Source organism: Mustela nigripes, chromosome 13 (assembly GCF_022355385.1).
Source record: "Mustela nigripes isolate SB6536 chromosome 13, MUSNIG.SB6536, whole genome shotgun sequence".
Taxonomy (NCBI): Eukaryota; Metazoa; Chordata; class Mammalia; order Carnivora; family Mustelidae; genus Mustela; species Mustela nigripes.
Genome location: NC_081569.1, coordinates 131,321,862 through 131,342,990, shown reverse-complemented (window position 1 = coordinate 131,342,990; position 21,129 = coordinate 131,321,862).

The window sequence follows — 21,129 nt, the reverse complement described above, 5'->3', positions numbered from 1 at the left end:
GATAGCACATCTCCTCAAAGGCATAGATTCTTCTCAAGTTCTTCCTCCTCCAGGCAGCCCTTCTTGACCACCTAGCCTGAATGTGGGGACCCTACTCTGTGCTCTGGCACCTACTTTCATCATTGCCCCTACTGTACTATGGAGTAACTTACTGTCTGTCTGTCTTCCCAGGCTGCAAAGCTCTTGGTTCTTAGTCTCCTTTTATTGCCCATGGCTAGCACTCGGTAGGCACACCAGCTTACTGAATGAAACGAATGTCACAAATCACTTTTTAAAAATTTATTTACTTATTTATCTGAGAGCAAGATCAAGAGAAAGAGAATGAGCAGGGGGAAGGGGTAGAGGCAGAGGGAGTACAGGGAGCCCCATGCAGGGCTCGATCCCAGGATCCTGGGATTATGACCTGAGCTGAAGGCAGACGCTTAACTGACTGAGCCACCCAGGTGCCCTGTCACAAATCGCTTTGAAGACAATGGATGACTACGTCCACAAGTCACACACAATTTCTGCTCGGTGCCCTTACCATCTCCTCTGCTCACAGCTGGTCCCAGGCGGTTATAATGGGCTGTGTTTTTTTACTCAGGCAATATCCTGGTTGCTCCTCCTACTTTCACGCCAGTCCCTCTTGCTCAATGCTGGTTTCCTCAGTGCCCATGCCTTGCCACCTACCAGGATCTTCCCACTGACAAGGGGCTAAGGGCGTTGGTTACACTTCTGCGTGTGGGTGTCTCCGGATTGTTCTTCACTCCTTCCTTGGCAGCTTGTGTGTGGGCCAGGTCTGGTCACCCAATCCAGGTCAATACCTAGAGCCCTGGGCTCCTGCTCATTAGGGAGAAGGGATCTGGCTCTCTGTGACCTTCACTCACTCACTCACTCACTCACTCATTTATGTCCCTCCTAACTTCTTTATTTACTGTCATGGATTATTGGAGATAAAATTCACACCGTAAAGTCCACCCTTTTAAAGTGTACAATTCACTGGTTTCAGTATATTCACAGAATTGTGCAACCATCACCACTATCTAATTCCAGAACATTTCGCTGCCCATCCCCCCATAAGAAACCTCATACCCAACAGCAATCCCTCATCAACCCCCCCTTGCCCTGGACCTTGTCAACTACGAATCTCCTTTTGTGTTGCTATGGATTTGCCTGTTCTAAATATGTCATATAAATGCAGTCATCCAATATGTGGCCTTTTGTGTCTGGGTTCCTTGACTTAGCGTAATGTTTTCAGGGTTCAGCTATGTTGTAACATGTATCAGTAGTGCCTTCCTTTCTTAGGGCTGAATAATATTTCATTTTCTGAACATACCACATTCTATTCATCTATTCATCAGTTGGTGGATGTTTTGGTTGTTTCCACCTTTTGGCTATTTGAATAATGCTGCTATGAACATTCATATACATGTTTTTATGTAAATGCATATTTTCCACTATCTTAGGTATATATATAACTAAGAGTGCAGAATAGCTTTTTGTTGAACTTTTTTTTTTTAAGATTTTATTTATTTATTTGACAGAGATCTCAAGCAGGCAGAGAGGCAGGCGGAGAGAGAGGAATGGAAGCAGGCTCCCTGTTGAGCAGAGAGCCGGATGTGGGGCTCGATCCCAGGACCCCGGGACCATGACCTGAGCCGAAGGCAGAGGCTTTAACCCACTGAGCCACCCAGGCGCCCCTTGTTTAACTTTTTGAGGATCAGCCGACTTTTTTCAAAGGAGCTGTACCATTTTAGGTCCCTACCAGCCCTGTATGAGCATCCAATTTCTCCATATCCTTGCCAACACTTGGGGTTTTCTGTCTTTTAATTTTGACCATCCTAGTGGGTGTGATGTGATATCTCACTGTGGCTTTGATTTGCAATTCCCTGCTAGCTGATGATGTTGACTATCTTTTCATGTGCCTGTTGGCCATTTGTATGTCTGTTCAATTCCTTTGCCCAATTTAAAAACGGAGTTGTCTTGCTATTGAGTTGTAAGCATTTTAATGTATTCTGGCTACAGGTCCTTCGTCACATACAGGGTTTGCAAATATTTTCTTCTATTCTGTGGGTGGTCTTTCCACTTTCTTTTTTTTTTTAGTATACGTGCTGCCGAAGCGAGCACGTCTTTCCACTTTCTTAATGGTGCTCTCTGAAGTACAAAAGTCTTAATTTTGGTGAAGTCCACTTTATCTGTTTTTTTCTTTTGTTGTTTGTGCTTTTGATGTGATATCTAAGAGACTGTTTTCTAATCCAAGGTCATGAGAATTTGCTCCTGTTTTCTTCAAAGAGTTTTACAGTCTTTAGCTCTTACATTTAGATTCGTGATTCCCCTGTCTTATTTTTGGTTTATCATCTCCCAAGGTCAAAAGCATTTCATGGCAGTTTGTTTGGTACTCTTCTCTGCATCATCTGTTGCCTTTACTGGGATGGGGACACTTCCTTAAAGAAGTTCATATTTAGTTGTTCTGTGAAACAGATATTTATACCTCCAGCCACCTTTGGCTTCTATCATGCCAAAAACAAACACTTATATAATAAAATATGCTTTTCAGACTCCAATCAGGCTGGTATTCCAGGCATTGACAATTTTGGAGGTGGTTTGAAGCTTGGTACTTTAAACCAGGACAGATCATCTGTGACCTCAATCCCAATCCCAAGGAAGGAGGAATACAACTGCAGAATTTGTGAGTGGGAGACCTTGATGCTTGGCAAGCTGTCACCTCGCCACAAGCCGGACCACCCAGGTCCCTTTCTACATCTGTGTCTTATTGTTCCTTTGGTTTCATTATTCAATTCAGCCATTGTCTGAGCCATTGTCTGCAAAGATGTTTGGGTTGGAAATCCTTCATTATGCCTCTGAGCAAATGATACCACATTTTCTCTAAGCCCTGCATTCCTTGGTCTTTGAAAGTCGATGACAAAATTAGTCTTAGTTTCCTTGGACATTGGTTTTGTATGGTTGTTGGTCCTCTCCAAATGGTATGTTTTTTCTCCTATTTGTCAGCCAGTCCTTCAACCTTCTATTTATTTGAATCCCTTCCAAAACAAGAAATAAATTCATTAAAAAAAAATCAAACTCTATTTTTCATCTGGCTAAGTTTCCTAGGATTTAGATTCCCCACAACTGGAAGAACAGTGCCAGAGAGAAAGATAGTTTAAATCTGATATAGCTTTACATATGAAGCCATTATTTTATCCTTTTTTTGAACCAAACCTCCCCAAACAATATAATGAGCAAGGGCTACATTTATAACTTTATACAATGAGGTAGTCACCTTCCCTAGGGAGAAGCAGCTAGAATCGGGCCATCCAAAATCTTCACTTTCTAGTAAGCTCCAGGCCACACAATATACTGATAGACAGCTCAGTCACTCTTCCAAGAGAGATTCTGAAGCTGATCTGTGATCATCTTTTGTTATCCAATAAAGGGAAATCACATCCACCCTCCAGGAAGCCGCTGTGTGGGGAAACCTACAAAAGATCACGGAGCATATAAGCTCTTGGCCGTCAAAACTCCATGCTGTTTAGAGGTGTCGATCCAAGGATGAGCTTGGCTTCCTGCGCTGCTGATTTGCTCCATGACACGGCAGGCTCTTGTGGTTAGGACAACTTAACCAGAACTTAAGCCCAAACAATGGCATGGGGTCTTGACCCATCTCACTCACTGTCAGAATGGCTACTTGTAATGGAAATAACAGGGTTAATAACATATATGTAAAATTCACTTAAAATTGAGAGTTTAAGAGGCGCCTGGGTGGCTCAGTGGGTTAAAGCCTCTGCCTTCGGCTCTGGTCGTGGTCTCAGGATCCTGGGATCGAGCCCACATTGGGCTCTCTGCTCGGCAGGGAGCCTGCTTCCCTGTCTCTCTCTACCTGCCTCTGCCTACTTGTGGTCTCTGGCAAATAAATAAATAAATAAAATAAAAAATAAAATCTAAAAACAAAAAATTGAAAGTTTAAGAGATGGCTGAGATCTTATTGATCTAAAAGAAGCAACTATAAAACGGTATCATGGCCCTGTTGATAAAATGTTTATATGTGTTTTTTAAATTATTTATTTATTTACTTACTTATTTTTTTAAAGATTTTATTTTTTATTTGACAGAGATCACAAACAGGCAAAGAGGCAGGCAGAGGTGTGTGTGTGGGGGAGGGGCGGGGAGCAGGCTCCCTGCCAAGCATAGAGTACAATGTGGGGCTCGATCACAGGACCCCGAGATCATGACCCGAGCCAAAGGCAGTCTTTAACCCACTGAGCCACCCAGGCGCCCCTGTTTATATGTGTTTAAGTCTGAAAACGAGATACGTTAAAGTGTTTCTCCAGATAATAAAACTATAAGTCTTCCAATTTATACTTAAAAAATTAATAAAACAAATAAATAAATAGATAAATAAATAATTGTAATGAATAGATTTTATATCTGTAATAAATGGACAAATTCTATTTTTGGAAAAGAAAAGAAAGAAAAAAAATTATGTCTTACCCTGAATTCAAATGCATGTTCTGAATTTTTAAAATAGGTAGCCAAGAGTACATATTTGAATTGGCTACTCTGCAGGAAAACTTAAAAAAATAATAAGCCTTTAACGGTGGGGAAGCAGTTGGCTGCGGGAAAAGGCTGGCCCAGCCCTAAATGCCAGCTGGGTCTCAGGGCAGCCGGCTCATGGTGTTTCTGCCCCCTGCTGGATAATTCTGGAAAGTGCAGGCTGTGGCCCCCGTAGTTTTCCAGGGAAATCCTGAGAGATAATTAGTGTTTACAAACGGAGGGACCTTTAGAAAAACTGGCCTTATTGCTCAAAACTATTCCCAAGGTCCTCCCACAAGGACACTACTCCTGTAACAATCCTTTCATGCTCCCTGCCCCCTTTTTAAGACATATATTTGTTTTTTTAAATGTCCCAGACTTTTAGGCATTTACATATGGATAGAGAGTACAGATAAAACATGTTTTGGTGCCACCATCCCCGCCCCGCCCCCATTTATAGTATAAATTGTATTGTATTGCACTTTGTAAATTAGCGCAATCAATGTATTCTCTGACCTACCCTTTTCACCTGTTGATATCTCCTGGCAGGTCCAGTAGCCAGGTGTGACAAGAGGGAGCCGCATAACATTGAGATTGGCCTTCCTGCATTTTGTGGCCTTTGTCATTACCTCCAGGACGGCCCCTTTCTCTGTGACCTATGAATAGCATTCCATTGTATGAATAGGTTACGATTAACCATTTCCCTCTCAATGCACCTTTAGGTCATTTCCAGTTTTTAGCTATTATTAAAATGCTTTGTTGGAATCCTTATAGATGCCTCCTCGGGCATATTGTCAAAGTTATCATTTCATACATTTAGTTTGTGTCTTTTATACTACCTGTTTAAGAGGGCTTCCCTACTCTGAGGTTATGATAGTGTCTTTCTCTATTTCCTCCTCCTCCTCCTTCTCCTTTTCCCTTCATTTTGGACCTCTGGTGCAGAGTTGAGTTAATCACACTCCTTGGTTCCTCAATATGAACTTTACAGAATCATCATGGGTCCACGTAAGACACTTCTTTTTTTTTTTTTAACTCCCCTTTCCCTCTTCCATTCCCCCTGCCCACCATGGATAATCGCTCTGATGTGTTAGGTATGATAGTATTTGTATGTTTCCTTATGAAGTAGGTAGTATATATATGGAATATTTATAGGAATGATGCTGTGTCATAGACCTTATTGTATTTCATACTGTTTCCATTCAACACTGTTTGACAAGCTATCCACGTGACCCTGGTACATACGGTTCTAGCTAACTGCTTCTCTCATCCCTTTCCCTGCTGGGGAGCTCCTGGAGCCTGCAACCCCCATAACCACAGTCGTGCAGTGCACAACCTCAGAGACCGTCAATCCTATGAGAGAAGCTCTGTAGGGTGTGTTTCCAGGTGGCTTACATTTTCTTCAAGTACTTGCATAGGGTTTTTTTTTTTTTTTTTTCTATTTATATGCCCGTCTACATCTGATCAATCTCAGCCAGAACATTGAGCTTTTGCTGTGATCTTGACTCTGTTCATTTTTGAGATTTTCTTAATTCCTAATTTCCATTTTGACTGTGTTTTTTTCAAACACTCTTTGAGCTATGGTTTGGGCAGGGGTTAGGTTTTTTGTTTTGTATTGTTGGAATCTCAGCTCCCAAGTTCATGTTAGATGATACTAATATAACTTAGTTTGGACTCCTCAAGCGGAACTGAGGCGAGGGCTTAGGTGACAATCATTTATTGGTGAGGCTATCCCAAGAAGACAATGGAGAAGAACAGACAGTGCCATAGGGAAACGGGGGGAAAGCCCCCAAAAGATGCATTCCTGAGCTGGTTATCACTGTGGACAACTGACATAATATTCAGAAGGCCTTTGAAAACTCACATAAAAAAGCCACCTAGAAATGTCCCTCTGAAGTGTGGGAGGTTGGGTTATATATCCATCCACCATCACCCTCCGTGGGTTGAGAGTTGCCCCGGGGTGGCACCCCCACACCCACATGTACCATACTCTCCTGCTGCGGCCGCGAGCAAGCCGACTGAGCAAGCTTCCAAGCTGGGAGAAATCCTGAGGCAAAAAACCTGCTCGCCGTCAGCATGCATAGGAGCCGTTGGCTCTTGGCTGCCCTGGGAGTATGCCCATCCTTGTCTGCCGGCTGCTTGTTGTCTGACCAGATCCTTGCTATTTCTATACTGACACTCCACCGACCTCTCTGTCTCTGCCCGGCCGAGACCCGCCCAAACCTCTACCTGGGCTGGACCTAACCCAGCTCCCACTCCTCACCCCTCCAGTGGCCCACCAAGGCTCACCTCTGGAAACTGGGCCTTCTCCTCCCACACAGCAGATGGGCTCCTGCCTTGTCTCTCTTTCGGCTTCTCTCCTGTGTACGCTTTAAGCCTCTACAGCATCAGCGAACCCTGCTGAGATCATCTGTTTAACTGTTCTCACAGAAGTGCCCACCCTGGACTTTAAATAATAAAAAGAAGCAGAACCCTAGGGAGCATGGTTGGAGCACTTCCCAGGAGCAAGCACTGCAGGAAACGCAGCTCAGTCCTTTCCTTACTGTATCTTCACAACAGTCCCATGGATTAAGTACGCCTGTCATGTCAGTTTCACAGAGGAAACCAGCCTGGAAAAGTCGACTCTCTGGTTGATGGAATTCGGCCTCAAGCGTGGGTATCCGGTCTTAAGAATTTCCTTTCGACCCCTCCAGGTATCTTAGCCATTAACTGCCAGCTGACCCTTGGAGAAGGCGTCTGACCCTTGGGGAAGCATCACCTCCTGTGTTTGGTTTCTGACCTTTCACATAAAACAGCCTCTATGGCTTTCCTTGTTTTCCATAAAAGATTCTTGAAAGTACGAGATAAGATTTTTTAAAAATACTAAATGTAACACCTCAGCTATCTTTCTTTCGTTTGTTTTGTTGTGGTTTCGGTTTTCCGGGGTTTTGTTTTCTTGGCTCATGGTCTTATTGCCATGTGACACTTTTAACCCAGGGCCAACCCTGATGGATTTCTCCCTCAGCTTCCAGATACCTAAAATTCTACAGTTAGAAATTAATTCATTTTATGTCAGTTCACAGTGCTTTGGGAGAGGCTTCACAGTACTTCTCAGCCATTTTCATATCTTAGCATGAAGGAATTTATGATCTTTTCTGAGAGCTAGTTTTGAAAGAGGAGACAGGGGAGGTACATGAATATACTAAGCCTAGATTAAAAGGAAGCCATGCTAGGTCATCGCCCTAGAAAAGCTCTTGCACACGTACACCAGGGTTTATGTGCAAGAATGTTCTTGGCAGCATTGTTCATAATAGACTCAAACTGGAAACAACCCTATCCATCAAGAAGAGAAGAGAAAGACACGTTGTGGTGTATTCATATAAGGGAATACGATACAGTGATGAAAATGAGTGACCTCTAACTACAGCAACTGACTCATTTGAATCTCACAAACATAGTGTTGAGGGAAATAATGATGACACAGAAGAATGTATTCAGTGGGAACTCATACATGCAAAGTTCTGATAGGTGGTGAAAGTACAGAGAAAATTAATATTCTGAAGGACATGATAATAGTAGTTAATTCTAATGAGGTGGGAGAGAGTTGTGATGACTCAGGGAACCCACCGGAGGCTTCTTGGATCTGATATTTTCTACTTCTTTTTTTTTTTTTTTTTTAAAGATTTTATTTATTTATTTATTTGACAGGCAGAGATCACAAGTAGGCAGAGAGGCAGGCAGAGAGAGAGGAGGAAGCAGGCTTCCTGCTGAGCAGAGAGCCCAATGTGGGGCTCGATCCCAGGACTCTGAGATCATGACCTGAGCAGAAGGCAGAGGCTTTAGCCCACTGAGCCCCCCACGCGCCTCTGATTGAACCAATTTATCTTCTCACTGGAAGTGTGTGATACAGAGTTCTTGTTGCTTTACATGTTCACTTCCATTTGATATTGTCAGATTTTTAAATTTTGCTGCTTTGGGGCGCCTGGGTGGCTCAGTGGGTTAAAGCCTCTGCCTTTGGCTCAGGTCATGATCCCAGGGTCCTGGGATCGAGCCCCACATTGGGCTCTCTGCTCGGTGGGAAGCCTGTTTCCTCCTCTCTCTGCCTGCCTCTCTGCCTATTTGTGATCTCCATCTCTCAAATAAATAAATAAAATCTTTAAAAAAAATTTTGCTGCTTTTATAAGATGTGTAGTGTTACCTCATTATTATTTACATTATCCTAATAATTAATGAAGTTGAGCATCTTTGTATATATTTTTTGTCTTTGTGAAGTGTCTAAGTCTTTTGCCCATTTTTTTCTACTGGGTTATTTGTCTTTTTTTTTTTTTAAGATTTTATTTTATTTATTTGACAGAGATCACAAGCAGGCAGAGAGGCAGGCAGAGAGAGGAGGAAGCAGGCTCCCCGCTGAGCAGAGAGCCCCTGGGACCCTGACCTGAGCCGAAGGCAGCGGCTTAACCCACTGAGCCCCCCAGGCGCCCCTTGGCTACCCTTTCTGACCCAACTTGGAGTTCCTGGCTCCACAACCACCAGCCCTGCTCTCCTCACCAGAGGCAAGCTGCACAGGAAGCAGATGAGCCCCCATGAGAATGATGATGTTAGCCCCAAGCAAATAAAATCTTTTTGTGTTTTCTCTTCTCCTACCCTCTTGCCATTAGCAGAAAAAATGGAGTCTTGGCACTGTCTCAACTCCAAAAACTTCTACTTCACACAACAGTGCCAAAAAGACCTACATGGGAGAGGACCCAGAGGTTGGCCAATTTCTAAAACCCTTTATACCAGCCTGGACTTTACTGTCTGGACGAGAGTCAGTGCTGCCTGAGAACTGTGAGCCTGGCTGGACCAGGGCAGACGGAGAGTGTGCATGGTGCCAAGGGACGGGGTCACATCACCCGTATCAGCGTTTCAAACCAATAGAAACCACGCGGCTAGTAGGCTTGGAGGTCGTTAGCAACCCTTCCTGCAATACTTGCTTGAACTCGAGACTAGCTTCCAGCGGAAGGGAGAGGTAATGAGGTTGTAGATGCGGTGTTACACTATGCTAATTCTTTTTTTTTTTTTTTAAGATTTTATTTATTTATTTGACAGACAGAGATCACAAGTAGGCAGAGAGGCAGGCAGAGAGAGAGGGGGAAGCAGGCTCCCTGCTGAGGAGAGAGCCAGATGCGGGCTCCATCCCACGATCCTGGGATCATGACCTGAGCTGAAGGCAGACGCTTTAATCCACTGAGCCACCCAGGTACCCCTACACTATGCTAATTCTTGCTGAGAGGAGGCCTGACTCTCTGGTGGGGAGGGCATGGTGGATCCTGAATTATGGTCAGTTTAAACGGTTCATTTTCGGGGCGCCTGGGTGGCTCAGTGGGTTAAGCCGCTGCCTTCAGCTCAGGTCATGATCTCAGAGTCCTGGGATGGAGTCCTGCATCGGGCTCTCTGCTCAGCAGGGAGCCTGCTTCCTCCTCTCTGCCTGCCTCTCTGCCTACTTGTGATCTCTCTCTCTGTCAAATAAATAAATAAATAAATCTTTAAAAAAAAAAAAAAAACGGTTCATTTTCACAGGTGACCTGGACAAAACGTTTTGAAGTACAGTTGGTCTGTCTGCCCCACCTCTAGCCCTATCCCTTCACTCATCCCAGCCTCTCTGAGGGCAGTCTTGGCTTGTGTGAACATGGCTGGTGGGCCCGTGCATGCCGGTGCCCACTGCGGCAGCCGGGAGCCTTTGGAAAACTGAAGATTTAGGCAACGCCTTATGGGGGGGAAATCTCTGGAGGCAGAAGAACTTGCAGTGTCTGTGAGATGCTACCCCTTCCTCAAATGTCCTCTCTAGGAGATGTTTTTTGCTAAAGTGGCTTTTAAGGCTGCCTGGAGTCAGGCTTGAGTTTCTTTTGACCAGGACACAGTGCTAAGGTAGGTCTTAGAGAAGGAAATGGGGCTGCGTGAGTCTATGTGGGTCACACTCACGTGCTTCTCTATCTGCACCAGCAGCATCCTCTGCACAAACAACACATACTCTACTGGATAGCTGTATGAGATGTAAAAGCCTTGAAAACCGGGGACCCTGGGGACCCCTGGACTTCCCAGCAGACATGATTGACAGCTGCTCTGGGGGCAGCCGTGCTGGAGCAGTGATCAGAGTATCTCCCCTGTAGCCACTGAGATGTGGTTTTTGAAAATCCAGGGCAGAGGCATATGGGTGGCTCAATCCGTTAAGCAGCTGTCTTCTGCTCAAGTCATGATCCCAGAGTCCTGGGATCGAGTCCCACATGGGGCTCTCTGCTCAGCGGGGAGTCTGCTTCTCCCTCTGCCTCTCCCTGCTGCTCTCCCTGCTTGTGTATTCTCTCTCTGTGTCAAATAAATAAAATCTTTATTAGCAAAAGAAACTTAACAGGTTCAATCCATTCTTCCATCCATTGAGGTCTGTTTTAGGTTGTTTTCTCAGAGGCCAACGAGGGATGATTTGAACGCAAATTATTCATTTGGGAGCCATCCCGGCAAGCACCAGTGGAGCTGAAGGAACTGTGGGCCCAGTGGCTGCTCCCCAACCCCACGAGGTGACCTCAGAGGTCCCTAAATGACCTCCAGAGCCTTGGGACTGCCACTTGGCTTCTGCCTTCCTAATCTCACGCGATCTTTCTCTTGTGGCTAAGCCGAATGACCATACAGGGGAGGTTGTTAGCAAGTTCTGGAAAATGTAGCACCAGCGACACAGTAAAAACCCTCCACAAGCCTCCCAATGAATGTGCAGAGAAGACGATTCTCGGTCTACAAAGTCTGACTCGCAGCACAGCATTTTCTTTGTTTTCCACATCAATCGAGTTTCTGCCTCAGAGCCCCATTCTGACAGACAGTCCTGCCTGGCTTTTCCCCTCCAGGATCTCGTGAAGATTTCACAATCTTCCCCAATTCTCAGTTGGCGGTGCCTTCTGGCACTGGGTCATTCGTGATGGATGAGGTTTACCGTAGGACAGACATTGTGTCATTCCAGGCAGCACCCCCAGGTCCAGCGATACCTTTGCTTCCATGATGCACTTGGGATTTGTTTGCCAGGCAGAGGGCCCCAGTGCTTTCCTTCTCTGGAGTTTGGTCACATCTCTGGGGCCTTGCCACAAAGCCAAGACTGTTCCCTTCAACCTTCTTAAAGACGTTCCACTGTAAAACTGTCGAACCTTTTTCTTTTCTCTTCATTCTACTTCTGCCGCAAACCTGCATTTTTCTAAGCCCTTGGTGAGTGAGAAACCAAAGTGTCTGCTTTCTGCCATTTCCTATACTTTCTCTGTGGCAGAAAAGTGTTAAAGCTCCCTGCTTATTGGGAAGAGAATATACTGAAACAAAACAAAACATAAATTAATCTTTTAAAAGACATACTGTCCAGGCACCTGGACCGTGGTGGCTCTTCCTTTGTGTTGGATGAGGACATTATGTGGGAACAGCAGCTAGAGCTGGAAGCCAGCATCCCCCTTGGCTGTCACCACACTGTCTGCCTGTCCCTTGTTCGGGCTACTTCTTCTAGTTGTGCTGAGGCGATGTGGGCAGGGAGAGGCACCAGCGTGGGGCTTTCAGCCCACAGGAAACTTCTGGAAATACTGAGGGGCCAAGAGACACACACTGTTGAGAACATGATGCATTTTGTTGCCCATAGCAGTAGTCCAAACTTCCACCAGTGTGGCACACTTTCCTGTCTCAGTGACTACCCCACCCTGAGACCTGCTGACCACTCGGCTTTGTGTTCCTTCCAGCAAAGAAAATACAGCCACTCAGTCAGCCACCAACTCAGGGCTTGGCAGAGGCGAGACCCACTAAGTGAAAAATGTGTGTGCAGATTATATGTGACAGAAGCCTAGAGAAAAAAGATGAATTAAAGGGAAAAAACCATCTCAGTGGATCTCATACCAGTGGATACCTTACCCACCCAGGCCAAGCCCTGGGAACCACAAAGCAGCTGGATTTAAGACAAGTCTGGGCAGACCTTACCTAAAAGTGCAGAATTAAAGTCAGCCCAGGGAAGACTCTAGGGGAAAAAAAGCAGCAAGCTTTCAGGTATTCTAATGATGCCAGCATGCAATGAGCTGGACGTTACATGGTTTACAGTAAGAGGTGATGCACTGTATTTACATATGTGATGTATTTACATATGTGATATGGGGAGACTGTGTACATGGGCGTCTCAGATAGCAACCCCAGGAAGTCCAGCACTGCGTGCACCCCAGAGCCTAGAGACCAATATGGTAGGGCTACCTCATATGCTGACAATTAAAAAGCTACTTAGTTTCTTCTGGCTGAGCCTTAAAATAGTCATTCATTCATTCATTCATTCATATTCATTCATTTAAGCAATCCCTCATGACCCAGAGATCAAGAGTTGCACGCTCTTCTGACTGAGCCAGCCAGGCACTCCTAAAATATAAAATTCTTCCTAATTTACACAGAATACTATCACTTCCAACACACAGTGTTTACGTCTTTATTTCCACGTTCACCTATGCACTTTTACTATGGGTCTGTCATCTAGCTGTTACTAGGGGTGGTGTGTACTCTGCTGCTTGGCAGTCCTTTTCCAACCAGAGTCTGAAAATAGTGGCTTCATGGAGTGTTCTCCCTGAGAGTAATTTCATACTGTGGCCAAGGATTTGGTTGCACGTTGTGTTTTAGACCAGTTGCCCGTGGCACTCCTTTCATGCTATTTTCACCCTTGATTTTATTATCCACACCCTTTCCCCCTGCCCTTCCCTAGGTGTGTCCCCCACCCCACCACGCAGCCCAGCCCATCTGTTCGTGGGCTTGGCGCTGTCAGAAGAGCTTCCCCTAATGCTGGCTTCCTGATTTTGCTCTCAGGCTGATTCAATGCTGAAATCAATTAGAGGAGGTAGGTTTACTAGTGGTATCAGGAAAAAGGGGGGATGGCTGCCGTTGTAAACTGATAACAGATTAAAAACTCGAGTTTGCCACTCGTGTGACGTGCGGTTCACCTGGGCACAGTCAGCATCTCCAGCTCCCAGATCTTCTTCCCTCATTTTTTTTAAAGATTTTATTTATTTATTTGACCGAGAGAGAGAGAGAGAGAGAGAGAGCAGGAACACAAATAGGGGAGTGGGAGAGGGAGAAGCAAACTCTCCGCCAAGCGGGAAGCCCAATGTGGGACTCGATCCCAGGATCCTGATCGTGAGTGAGCCGAAGGTGGATGCTTAATGACTGAGCCACCCAGCGCCCCACAGTCCCTTTTCCCTCGTGAATGATAATGCCCACCTTTCTAAAAAGAAAGACACTCCGAGATAACTTGAATACAATTGTCAACTATTTTTACTTCCCTATAATCTCTCCATCTTTACATCTTTTAGGAAACCATCTCTTGCCATGAGAGACACCGAAGCGGAGCGTTTGTCGAAGCACCATTGCGCCTGGTCCTGGCGCTGCAGGGAGCGGGTGCCGATGTGTGGACCCACAGCTGTTAGGGCAAAAGGCTGTGCCCACCATTCCTTCAGCAGCCAGCGAGCTAGGAGGAATAGCCAGGGCCAGGGATTAGGGAGTCTTTTCTGGGGTATTGGAAGATCCCTAAGAAGAGCCTCATAGGATTTGTGGAGCAGGTGGGGGAGAAATGGGAACTATTTAAGAGAAGTGTTGGAGGCTCTCTGATGCTGGGCCTCATCTTCTCCTAGCTTCTCACAAACTGAATGTGGAAATAGAAAAGATTATGCAAGCAAAAGCAATTAAGGTTGTTTGCAGAGCCTATGCCTTTTCTCTGAAGGTCTCTCCTCTAGGCAGTAATTCAGCTGAGCTCCCCGTTTTAAGATTCTTGTGAAAATGACAAAATCACAGTGAGGGTGTTATCACTGCAATAATGTATGCTTCATTTTTCCATTACTGGAGGAGAAAACTCCCCGGGGAGTGAAATTCAACACTCAGTTTAACAGTAGCACTGCATACTAATTCATGTTGAAATGTTAAACCAATCCAGTTAAAACAAAACAAAAAAAAATCCGGATAAAATGAAATGGGCCATGATAATGGTATGGGCTTTCGATTAGCTGGGTCTCATGTTATAAGAATTACAAATTCTTTTCTAAATTAAGATTCTCAATGTGTCTGATAGTAAAGACAAAGGTGGTCACTCCGTGGCTGAGGAACTTGAGCCAAGAGGCTCTGTGACTGGCCCGGGGTGAACGAGAAGTTGCAGGGAGAATGCACATCCTGGATTCTTGGTTTCAGCTCTGGTTCTTGACTGCTTACCAGAAGCTTCAGACTCTGACCACAGAGCTTAAAGGTTTGGGTGAGAGACTAAAGACAACTTGAATTTGGAAGACAGCCCTCTAGACTTTTTACTCAGTCATAAATATATATTACACCCTTTATATATGTCAGAGGCTGTGCTAGCCCCTTGGATTCTCAGCGTGAATAAGATACAATTTCTAGGTTCAAGAAGGTCAAGTCCAGTAGTAAGAAAGACACGTAAGTAATTGTTAAACGTGGCAACAATACAGGATGCAGAGGCCACAAATGCATTTTTTTCTGGTAATTACAAAACAAGTGTCAAAAAATGGTACCATCCTTTTGCTCTATTACTGCAATCACGATTCATCATGCCATGAAATACCGTCACCAAGATCACCGATGAAGTCCTTGTGGCTAAATGATCTGTAAGGGAGGAGCATTAATTTCTCCTCTACTCTTCTAGTTCTTAGCGGAGATGCCTGTAAGAAGATTAACAAGAGAAAAACCGACAGAAGTGTATTATCCTGTATACCTCATGTATACTTAGGAAATACCCAGGAAAAATGAGTAACTCTCCAAGATGGCTTAGAATTCAGGACTAAAAGCCATCTTAATAGGGAAAGGAGAGAAGGGTTGTAGGTCTCCAGTGAAGATGAATGGGCCCTTAGACCAACAGATGGGAGGTACGATGGTTTGTGACCAAGTTTGTCTTGGTGTGGTGTCAGCTTCTAGTCTCCTCTCCTGTAATAAGCATCTGTCTTCCCTGGTTGATGAAACTCCAGGGGAGGGCATCTACAAGTGAGTTCCTTTTAGAGAATCCGTCTTTAGGCATACAGGGGAGTTCAGAGAAAGGCCTTCTCTACATGTGCTCTTTTTCAAGTGCCTACAGCTTAGAATAACCTATAAACCAAAGGAGCCTGTTTTGCAGTGGCATGTGCTAAGTTCCTTTGGTCATATTTGGAGGTGACATATTCTGTTTCAGGCCCTTCAGATCTGAAAGTCACAGCTCAGTTTTCATGCACTTGGCTTTTCTGCAACCTTGGACACTGTTGACTTTGTCCTTATTTTTTTTTTTTAGATATTTTATTTATTTATTTGACAGAGAGAGAGAGAGATCACAAGCAGGCAGAGAGGCAGGCAGAGGGCAGGTTGTGGGGGGATGAAGGCTCTCCACCGAGCAGAGAGCCCGATGCAGGGCTCCATCCCAAGAACCTGAGATCATGACCTGAGCTGAAGGCAGAGGCTTAACCCCCTGAGGCAACCAGGCATCCCAAATTTGTCCTAATTTTTGAAGCCCTCTCTTCCCTTGACATTCATGGCATTTTGTTATTTTGGTTTTCCTTCCACGTCTCTGCTTCTTAGCAGACTCTTACAAGCCTTTTCAGGGCTCTGTAGTGGGCTTTCTCCCTACATTTCTGTTACTCTTTCTGAACAATCTTACCTCATCCCAGGAATCCTGACCATCTACTCTCTCTCTAGTTTAGTTGTCTGTTTTAAACTCCAGACAGACCTGTGTTTCTCTACCTGTTGGCTATCTCCACTTCAATCTATTATCAAGTCCTGTTGGTTCTAACTCCAAAATGTCCCATAGTCCATGCTTTTCTTCCCATTTCCAGAACCATTACCTTTATTTAAGTCACCACTATCTTTTATTTTGACTTTCTATCTCCAGTACCCCGTCATTTAAAATCCATTCTCCTGGGGTGCCTGGGTCGCTCAATCGATTGAGCTTCTGCCTTTGGCTCAGGTCATGATCCCAGGGTCCTGGAATCAAGTCCTGAGTCAGTATCCCTGCTCAGCAGGAGCCTGCTTCTTCCTCTTCTTCCTGCCTGTGATCTCTCTTTTGCTATCTCTGCATCACTCTGTGAAATAAATAAATAAATAAATAAATAAATAAATAAATATTAAAAAAAAAAAAAAGCCATTCTCCTTTAAAATGTAAGTACAGGGGTGGTTGGGTGGCTCAGTCATTTAAGTGTCCGACTCTTGGTTTTGGTTCAGGTTGTGATTTCAGGATGCTGAGATCCAGCCCTGCGTCCTGGGCTCAGCGCAGAGTCTGCTCGTCTCTCTCCCTCTGCTTCTCCCCTTGTCTGCTCTCTCTCTCTCTCTCAAATAAATAAATGAATTAAATCTTCCAAAAAATGCAAATACAATCAGGTCCAAATCTTTAAAACAAACAACAAATCTGTAAGAGTTTCTCCATTGTTCTTAGGATTAAATTAAAATCCCTTAACACAGCTCACATGGTCCCTTTTGGCTTCTACTTCATTCCTTTCCATGCTCTCTCCTCAAACTCGTTCCCTTAGTCATACTAAACTTCTTTAAGTTCCCTGAGTATGCTTTGCTGTCTCTTACCTCCAGACTTCAATGTGTAGTATTCCCACAGTTTCCATTGATTTCCATCGACACCCCATTCTGCTCTCCACCCACTCCTGGCCAAGATCTTTCCAATTTCAGTTTAGAGAACTTTCCAGAAGCCTCAAGTCAGGGATTAGTTTTCCTCCGATGTGCTGCCACTGCATCCTGCCCTTCCCGAACACCGTTCCCTGGGCAGTGTAGTATTGGAAGTGCCCAGGTTACTTGTCCTAGTCTCCTTTAGAGGAAGCTTGGTGAAGGGAGAGCCTGAGCCAGGTTTTTCACCATTGCATACCACAGCACCTGCATGCAATGGGTGAGAAAGAAGTATTTGCTCAATGGATGAATGAATGAATGAAGCATTTATTGCCTAGCTCACTCCTTGTGGCTCTTATCATACTGCATATACTGTTACTTCCCTGTCTTCCCAACTGGATTGTAAATTTCCGTGGGTCAGGGACTTGAACTTGCTTGTGATGACAGACCATTTAGCACCTAAGTAGTGTTAAGCAGACAGTGGGCATCCATTCACTTGTTAATTAATTTAGCAAGTATGTAGAGTGTGTTTACAATGTTAAAGGCAAATGTGAAGTTTGGGAGGAGGGAGGTCAGTGAGGAGGAAGCTGGAAAATGAGTCTGATTTAAACCCGCTATAACTATTGCAATTTTTAATATCATATAGCAGTTGTAAATATGGCCTTAATCCCAGGGAAAACCTTATCTATTACCAGCTTAGTAAAGGAAATTTGTTATTTCCAATTGCCAAGGGAGCAATGAATCAAGGTTTAAAAATAGATTTAAAAAAAATTTTTTAAAGATTTATTTATTTAGGGCGCCTGGGTGGCTCAGTGGGTTAAGCTGCTGCCTTCGGCTCAGGTCATGATCTCAGGATCCTGGGATCAAGTCCCGCATCGGGCTCTCTGCTTGGCGGGGAGCCTGCTTCCCTCTCTCTCTCTCTCTTTGCCTGCCTCTCCGTCTACTTGTGACCTCTCTCTGTCAAATAAATAAATAAAATCTTTAAAAAGAAAAAGATTTATTTATTTATCTCAGAGAAAGAGAGGGAGCATGGTCAGGAGGGGCAGAGGGAGAGAGAATCCTAAGCAGACCTTGAGCTGAGCACGTAGTGCCCGACTTGGGGCTCACTTCCAGGACCCTGAGATCATGACCCGGGCTGGAATCAAGAGTTGGTGGCTTAACTAATAGCTCCACCCAGACATCCCATTAGTTTAAGAAGTCCCTAACATAAAGGAGAAAAAAGAAGGGAGCAAGAGAAAAATAATAGGACTAAGTAATCCAAGGGGCCAGCATCTCCAGCCTGGAAGGAATTCCCTCTGGTATTGTGCAATTCATGTGGTTTGGCAGAAATGGGGTGAAAGAGCCCTCTTCCCTCCAGTTAAAGGATAATTATTTTTTAAACGTAAAATCATGACTCATAGAAAAATAAAATTAACAGGTGTCTAAAATTTGATTTAATGCATCAGTTAATAAGAGAACAATAAGATATTACAACTGATTCAAAAGATGCTCTGAAGAGCAAATACATGTATAGACAATCAGCAATGCTGAAATTAATTTGCTTCATAGACACAACACTGGTTTCTTGGGTGAGGAGGAGAGAGACCCATTGTACTCTAGGAACACCTGGCACTTGCATTTTTATGGGCCAGAATCATCTGCATCTATATCAGTTTTTTTTGCAACCCAGAGTGGTAAAATAGCTCAAAGACAGTGAAAGGTGAAGATAATCTTCTAGCTGGGCACCCAGTCATCCTCTTCACCCGGTCTTTCCAAGTCTTTCACAAATTTTCCCGACACTGGAAGACCCTTCAACCTGTTCTCCAACGTAAGGCTTCATTGTGTGAAGGCTTAGTATTGCCCTCCACCCGCAAGGACGACAAGAAGCCCCAGTTCAGATGCATCTTCTCTCTCTTTATTTCCGCAAGTCTACACACTTATATACGTTTACAAGACCAACCAGCGAGCAGGGTACAGGAGGGAGCGAATCAGGCTACACACCTAAACAAACAACTTCGCTAGCAACTAATGCTGTTTACTTCCTCTTTGGGCGTTCTGCTTAGTCTCAGGAGGCAATCCTAACCTGGCAACTAGCCAGGCGCCATCTTTTAATGGCGGAGGCCGCCCTGGCCAGGGGCCTACCTCCGACAGCTTAGTGTTTTCCAAAAAAGGGTTAAGGGGGAAAAAAAGGGTTTTGAAAATTAACCACACAAAAGTGAAGTCTCCAGTCTCCTCAGATAAGACATTGAGTGGAGGGGAAAAAAAAAATCTCAGTTCTATTTAGATGCTTGTAAGCTCCAAAAGTCAACTTGATCTTTTTCTTTGGAATGTAACTCTCCTGTCCTCCTTAGAAAAATATGTCTGGTATTTAACTTTTTTTTAGTTTGTTTTCATTAAATCTTTGATACATACACAGTTTTTTTTTTTAAAGATTTTATTTATTTATTTGACAAAGAGAGATCACGAGTAGGCAGAGAGGCAGGCAGAGAGAGAGAGAGGAGGAAGCAGGCTCCTGCTGAGCAGAGAGCCCAATGCGGGACTCGATCCCAGGACCCTGAGATCATGACCTGAGCCGAAGGCAGCGGCTTAACCCACTGAGCCACCCAGGCGCCCCACATACACAGTTTTAAGAATGACATAGCAAACATCTAGATACTCACCACTCAGTGTAAGAAATACAGTGTTTGCCCCTCCTCCCTGATCTCATTCCTCTCCCTCTAGAAGTGACCATTCTCAATATGGATTGGGACGTGTGTTTATGCTTTTACAACATACATTTTATTCATCAACAATATGCAGTATTGTTTTGCACGTTTTTAAGCTCTATATAAATGAAATTATACTGTTTCCTTCTGTAACTTGCTTTTTCTGTCCATTGTTACGCTTTTGAGATTTTAGATCTAGTAATGTTTTTGTTAAAAATGATGACTTAGAAACGAGCCCTTGATCGGTAACAAGAATGGGAAACCAGCATAGTTTAGATCCATTATTTATTATTATAAAAGTCCTGGTCATTGTAGCTATAGCAACAGTACATGAAAAGAAGGACAGTGGTGAACAACTGATGGCAATATATTTTTTTAAAGATTTATTTATTTATCTTAGAGAGAGAGAGAGCAGGAGAGAAAACTGGAGCAGGGGGAGGGGCATAGGGAGAGGGAAAGAAATCACCAAGTGGATTTCCTCCTGAGCACGGAGGCTAACATGAGGCTAGATCCCAGGACCCCAAGATAATGACCCCCAGCTGAAATCAAGGGCACGCTACCCAACTGACTGAGCCACCCAGGTGCCCACCCAGGTGCCTTTAAAACAGCTGTTATAAATATGTACAAAGAACTAAAGAAACCTGTTTAAAGAATTAAAGGAAAGTACACAACAATGTATTGACAGAAACAGATTCTCAATAAGGATATAGAAAAATTTTAAGACAAAACCAAGTGGAGGGGCGCTTGGGTGGCTCAGTGGGTTAAACCTCTGCCTTCGGCTCAGGTCATGATCTCAGGGTCCTGGGATCAAGCTCTGCATCGGGCTCTCTGCTAGGCAGGGAGCCTGCTTCCCTTCCTCCCTCTCTGCCTGCCTCTCTGCCTACTTGTGATCTCTCTCTTTCTCTGTGTCAAATAAATAAATAAAATCTTAAAAAAAAAAAAAAGACAAAACCAAGTGGAAATTCTGGAACTAAAGAATACTATAACTGAAAAATTCACTAGAGGGCTCAACAGCAGATTTGAGGTGGCAGGAGTGAACTGGAAATAGATCAGTAGAAATGACCCAATCTGGGTGCACCTGGGTAGGTCAGTCATTTAAGTGTCTGACTTGATTTTGGCTTAGTTCATGGTCTCAGGGTTGTGAGATCGAGATCTTTGTCAGGCTCTGTGCTTGGTGTGGAGTCTGCTTGAGATTCTCTCTCTCCCCCTCCCTCTGCTCACCCCCTCAAACCTAAGAAAAAATAAATGACCCCATCTGAATACAGAGAGAAAAAAAATAAAAACAAATGAACAGAACTTTAGAGACCTGTGAGGTACTAGCATACTAACATACATGCAATGATAATTCCAGAAGGAGAGGGGA